Consider the following 6,933-nt stretch of genomic DNA (forward strand, 5'->3'; position numbering starts at 1 on the left):
TGATTTAACTCTTTACATCCTTCCTTATTTATCCAGAAGCCAAGAAAAAACGTTGTTTTTGTTTTAATGAATTATTATTAAACATAAGCGTATTAAACACACACACACATACACACACCGGCCACTACACCTCTCTAGCACTGGACTGCTTTTGCCTCCAGAACAGCCTGAATTCTTCATGGAATAATGAAGAATTCAGGTGCTGGAAATATTCATTAGGGATTTTGGTCCATGCTGACTCAATGGCAACAAGCAGTTCTTTTTTTGCCACACATTAATGCTTCAAACCTCCCATTCCACCTCATCCCAAAGGTGTTCTATTGGATGGAAACCTGGGGATTGTGAAGTCACTGTCATGTTCATGGAACCAGCTTGAGATGATGTGTGCTTTGTGACATGACATATTATCCTGCTGGATATCCATTTGACAAAGGGTAGACTGTGGGCATAATGTGATGCACATGGTTCGTAACAAGGCTCAGATATGCTGGGTCATTCAAATGATGCTTAATTTGTTTAAGGGGCCTAATGTAACAGCCCCCACACCATTACACCACCAGCAGCCTGCACCATTTAAACAAGGCGAGATAGATACATGAATTCATGCTTTTACACTAAATTCTGACCCTACCTGCATGTTGCTGCAGAAATCAAGATTAGTTAGACCAGGAAAATTTTTGTCGTCCATTTTTGGTGATGCAAGTGCGCACTGTAGCCTAATTTTTTCTGTTTTTAGCTGATGGGACTGGAACCTGGTGTGGTCTTCTGCTGCTGTAGCCCATCCACTTCATATTATGGTCAAAGTCACTTAGGGAGTGCAACCCAGTACTCAAAAAATGCAACCTCCTTTCCTCCACTACCACGGGTGTGCCACAATACTTGAAAAATGCAACTTCTTTTCCTCCACTACCACCTCATGTCTTCCATGCCCTGGAAACCTATCTTTGTGACCTTCTTCCCTCCAGTGCTCCAATATTGGATGAGCCAGGCGAAGCGGCTTCAACCTCGGCTCCTCGACCTCCTGGCAAAGGTTACATCAGGTGCGTCCCATTACCTTTCCCTTCTTACCTCATTCCCTCCACTACCTGCTACCGCTCATCTCCTCCCCTCCTTTCCAACACATGCTTACAGGTAGGAGACAAGTTTGAAGCTCCTTTGCTAATACAGTTCTTTGTGCTTCAATATTGGGACATTAGAGGGAGAGAGGATAAAAGGATTGGTTCCTGGGACAGGGAGGAGACGAGGTGGTAGTGGAGGGAAATACCCACATTCGAGTAGTGGGTATTGACGGTTTTTTGGGGCAAAATCCTGACAACACTGAGCTAAAAATAAATAGCAGAATGGTTGCTGGTCATGTTCGGGGTATTGTGTGGACAAAAGAAACCTGTGCTCTTCTTGCGTCAACTTCTTCCCTATGTAGCACAACCAAATAATAAACACACCTGTAAATACCAATTGTAAAATAGATACTGTAGATAGATAGATGAATAGATAGCGCGAATACTTCACTATCCCTGAATGTTTTGATGAAAAATCTGCATTCATTGCAGAGTAATTGTCAGGTAATTTTCTGGTATAGCGCCTCCAAAAGGCCAAATTTCATGAAACCCAAGGCCTCATTGCAAGCATGTGTACTAAATTTTGTGACAATAGACCTAAGTGTAACCAAGATAGGGCCACTCATCCATTATGGCTACTTCGCCTCAAAATCCATTGTATAAACACAGCCATATTTTTTACCCTAGCAACTATTTTTTAAAGACTCAAAGGCAATGGTGCAAAGAGCTAATACCTACATTTACAGCTAGATTGGGCTGTATTGTTTGACTGAGCAGCTATTTTTTAAATCAATTTTTGGTCAGCCTACTCAGAAGATGATACATGCCAAATTTTGTGGTGATCAACGGTCAGGGAGGAGATATTTAAAATGTGTTTTTCATAAAATTCAAAATGGCAAAAAATCCAATATGGTGGAAATTGACTAGGGTGGGTGTGTTCAAGCCAAAAAGTTACTGTCAAAAGTTTAAGTCCAAATTTGGCCTGTTGGTGGCACTAGATGGGTTAATGTACTGACCCCAAATTTGATATTAGTCTGCCAAATTACACAAAAATCCACCAAGCAGTTTTAGGAGCTTCCATAGACGGCCATGTCTGAAAAATAATAACAGTGGGGAAAAGAAAACGAACAAATACAATAGGTGCCTACACACCTATAATGCTTGGCCCCAATTAATGAGTTTTATTCATGGTGTGCTTTTAATATATCCTATGCACTGGATAGAAACAATTGTTCAAACATAGAGTCTAGTCATTTTTACCATTTTTAAGTGTAACAGCTGAATTGCAGATTATAACCACAATAAATGATTGGCATTTCACACTTTGATGTGACTCATGAACTTTGAATGACCACATGCTCTTCAGATGGTAAGACGAAAAAAACACAGGGCCGAGTTACATGAAATATTTTAGGAAACATTGGGTAGCATTGCTTTGGAACAGAGCTTGTTTAATTTGTGCGACCTAAGATAGCCAGTATTGTTTGCTGTACCTTGTCCTCATTTTGATATGAATACTTTTAATGGCAGGCCTAGATTTTTCAAGTTGTAATTAATGACTTATAGATGGTGCTTTGTATGTGTGAGTGCCTGGCCATTTTTGTATGTTGGAAATGTGCTTTTGTTGATGTCATACATCCATAAAGTTTTATCTCAATGACAACGGCTGGTTAATTAAATTTGATCATTTAAATTCTAAAATCAAATGTTTGGAATGATCACCCAGGATCTTCTGAGATTGGACTGTGATAAAGGAGAAAGTTTTAAAATAATGTATCCTACAGGCTAGGCTAGTTGTTTCTTTCAAATTGAAATACACAGCTCCACTTATGCATTGGCAAATTTGATAGTAACAATTACTTCAAAATATAGATGGCAGTATAGTCATAAAAATAAGTCATGGGCAGTCAACATTAACACAGGGTTATTATAAAAAATAATAAGCATATTCAAATTTAAAATAAATATTCCATGCAATTATTAGCAAATGTCACAAACTACGTACTGTAACTATGTCATTTTACAAATTTCACATCCTCTCATTAAACAGTTATGTTTTCGTGTTATATCATTTTGTGGTTATAGAGACATTTGAATCTAGTAATTAAGAAAAATGAACCCATCGTGTCATAATATACACTTAAATAATTTATGTTATTGAGTATTTTTTTAAACAAAAAAAATAAAAATAAAAATATGCCCTGAAAGAGTTGGCTATGATCAAAACGGTTGGTTTTAGCAACAAATAATGCATCTCAATGTTAAACAGAATCCATAGGGTAGCCTGTTAATGGTAACCTACAGGACAAGAATGTCGCACTGCTTCATTATATTCACTTAGGCCTATAAATGGGCTCAGCATGGATGATTAAATATATTTTTTAAAGTTAAAAAATTATTTATTTTCAATTGTACTTATGAATCTATGAATATGCTGTAAGTAGTGTGCAATGTAGTAAACTACATAGATTTGTACATTGTGACATTGAGTTCATATATCAGATTTCTCTTTTCCCAGCCTGTTCATTTATTTTGCAAACAGCAATATCTATAATAGATACAATTATGGATACAGAAATGCCCATTCGCAGAATTTCATTCTCAACATTCCAAAATGGATTATCATTTCTCAAAAGACAAATATCAATTTTACAACAAAAATCAGTGAGAACTGAAGGAACGTGTTTGCAGTTATGTCTATATACAGCAGATGTCTCTGTTACACCAGCTTGTGGAATACTTATCCTGGTATGATTTATTTCTTGATTTTACTAACCAATGTTGGGTGTGGTGTACAAAGATACTACAGTATTTTCTGCAAAAATTAAGATTTGTGACATATTTTCTCCATTTGATCTTATGACATTCATGATTCTTTTTCTAGCTTTTTTATTTACATTTAGGGTCAATAATAATAATAATAATAATAATAATAAAAGTATATTCTTGTGTGATATAGTTTGTTGTGTGTGGGCCAGGCTTTCAGCAGGTATTTTGAAAACAATGTTAACTGTATTTGTCCCTGTGTAGTTCTGATTGTGCATTAGTCCCATTTCTCCAAATAAAATGTTGACATATGTTTAAAACTTAAATGGCCAAATACTTGCCAATTTCAGTCCCGCTTCCTACTCATGTTTAAAAAATGGCGATATGAGGACAAGAGTGAAGGTCAAAGTTTGGAATGTGTGGTGGGTGTGTATGCAGGGATCTGATCATGCCTACACATGTACCCAGGTTTGTGCGGGTGCCTGTCCGTGTCTGTGCCTGCCCTTTGAGATCTTTATTTGCCAGCGTAAATACCTATGAATTTTATGAGCAAAAATAATTTTGTGAGTAGATCACATCCACCCCCCAACTACGTCTCGGAAGTTTTTCCCCCATGCACTGTTATTTTTCAAGTAATTTAGTGATTACACTTCTTAAACTGTCTCAAAAAATAATCCTTATTCCGATATATTTTGTAGAACCTATATTGCTAAGGGGGAGGCAATACTAGAAAACACACAGTTTGTGGCTGTAGTCAGAACACATTCACCAGTTAAGCTCTGTTCCGTTTGTAATCCACGATTGTTCCATTCTATTGCAGCTCTGTATTACAGTGGCGGTTGTGATGGCAGTTGTAAAGGCTTGAGAGATGACGAGATAATAAGAGTGAATGACACGTGATCTTCATGTGGCTGGCTCGTACTCTAACACGTCGGCATGTTCCTGCATGCACACCTGTCAGCATTGTGGGTGTCTACAGCACTCGGTTACCTCCTTTCTTTGGTAAGGTTCCACTGATTCTGACAAGAACAATCAGGACAGAATTCCATGTGTCAGCAGGAAGGGGAATTCCTCCAGCTTTTTGTCTGTTTGCAGTCCTCAGGTGCCAAGGCAATGGTGGTCAATGGTCTGGAACTGTACCGAAATTACCCTGGATCAGGACGAACTGGGGCTGATTAAGACTGGTTGCTCTCACACAATGCTGCCACAGGAGATGTACTGACCTACAAGGAGGACTGTGAGCGTTTAGTGGCACTGTCTACTGATAAGAAAACTCACTTATAAGAAGTTTATTTGAACATTATTTGAACAGATTATTGAGAATTTGACCACCCCTGTGGAATATGATACAAAGAAGCATTGAGAACATTTATAACTGGTAGCAGATTAAGTTGCGCTATGACCCATGTTAGATTCAATCATAATGACCAGGACATGAGTTTTGAGCGGTCACTCTGTTGTTAAGAATCTAGATGAGAAGGAACCGCTAGTCCAGTTTCATCAATTTCAACAAGGTGTATACTCCATGTTAAAGAATATGTCACACTGAAAAACCAGGCATTGAGTCATCCTCACGCCATTTTACAGGAGTATCTTCTGATCTCCTTTTATTGTAGTCTGGAGAATTATTACAGTTTTTGTTCAGTCATAACGGTTACTGTGACCACGTAAGTCATATCTAAGTGGCACTTCAACCTCTTCACTTCCGTCATCCTAGTTACATGTATGGGAGTCTAGTTCCTTGTTATACTAGCCATTATAGACTTATTAACAGAGGTTGTGAGTTCTAACCCCATTGTGACATATTGCATTGATACTGAACAGAGGTGCGGTTATTCATCTGCTAAGTAAATAGCCTCTGATGGTCCTACACTTAGGAAATATTATAAATACAGCAAAGAGAAACTTTACTTTATGATGTAGCATGTTGCTGAGTATGTAATGAAACTGCATCTGCATTTTCACCTCTGGTCTCAACGGATACATCCCCTTCAACCACTTTCAGTAAACACACTTATAGAATAGGGCAGAAGGCAGGGTGGGAATGTTAAATTCAGATGGACCACACGATTGCAACATAGTATTTTGAGGGGCGGGGAGGGGGGGGGGGGAGGGTGGAGAGGGATAACAGAAAAAAAGAAATAAGAAACAAATCAAGTCCAAGCACTGCCTTCCACTGACAAGTAATTAATGAGTTATATGGCCCAAAGCGGAATGTCAGTGGCCAAGATTAGCACTGCAACAGCTGAAGCCAGGAAAACCCTTCCTGAACAACACAGCCCTTTCCATCACATATCCTTTAGAGGAAACTGCACTGTGGAAGATAAGCTTTACAGATGAAGCAATCCAAGTGTTGGGTTGATCTGTCCAGTTGTGATTTAAGAGCTGGCAAATGGGATAATTGTCTTTGTAGCTTATTTACTGCAGGTTTAGGTGTAGATGAGTCTTGGATCAATTAAATCCATCCTACCCATCTGTAATTGTGATATTCTGGCACAGGACTATCAAAGTACAACAGGCCATGTTTACAGAATGGAATAAATATTATCACACATGAGCATATAGGTCTTTTAATGTGAATTACATTTATCCATCACTAAATGTTTCAATTCCTAAAGGAGCTAAAATATGGATCCCTGGATTGTTCATTCAGCAAAGGCATTCACCTCAGTCAAGGTTACAGCCTGGACATTGGTTGGGCTATGTCATTACTATGATTGGAAAGTACTCACTGGTTTTGCATTGAGTATATCAGATGAGTGCACACGTTGTGACTATAGTGCTTCCTCCATTGGTGGGCAGGTGACAGAGGATGGACCTAGCCAAGATTCCAAATGTGAAGAATGAGGCATAATGAGACAGCATAAGGTAGCTGGAAATAAAAGTTAATTAAAATAAAAATAAAAAAAAATATATATATATGTAATGATTTAAAATTTCACAAAGACACAAATATCTTTGCTTTTTTACCAAGTTAGATGCTTGCCATAGCTTATTAAGTATGCTCTGGAAACAGATGCTGTGGCATATTGAAGACCAGTGTTGATCGTGCAGTGCAGTGCGGTGCATTGCCAAATGATAAGCCTTAATGAGTAAAATGACTTGTTCT

General features: G+C 38.2%; 1 long non-coding RNA gene across 2 annotated transcripts; it reads left to right on the forward strand.

The window, feature by feature from the left end:
* Nucleotides 1-751: 751 nt before the first annotated feature.
* Nucleotides 752-5,111, forward strand: LOC118224265. Of its 2 annotated transcripts, none has more exons than XR_004764612.1 (3): nt 752-1,040; nt 4,645-4,826; nt 4,920-5,111. It is a non-coding gene; the product is annotated as an uncharacterized LOC118224265 (long non-coding RNA). The 2 variants fall into 2 exon arrangements; XR_004764611.1 differs by lacking the exon at nt 752-1,040 and adding an exon at nt 1,050-1,131.
* Nucleotides 5,112-6,933: the final 1,822 nt, after the last annotated feature.

This window comes from Anguilla anguilla, chromosome 3 (genome assembly GCF_013347855.1).
Source record: "Anguilla anguilla isolate fAngAng1 chromosome 3, fAngAng1.pri, whole genome shotgun sequence".
NCBI classification, from domain to species: Eukaryota; Metazoa; Chordata; class Actinopteri; order Anguilliformes; family Anguillidae; genus Anguilla; species Anguilla anguilla.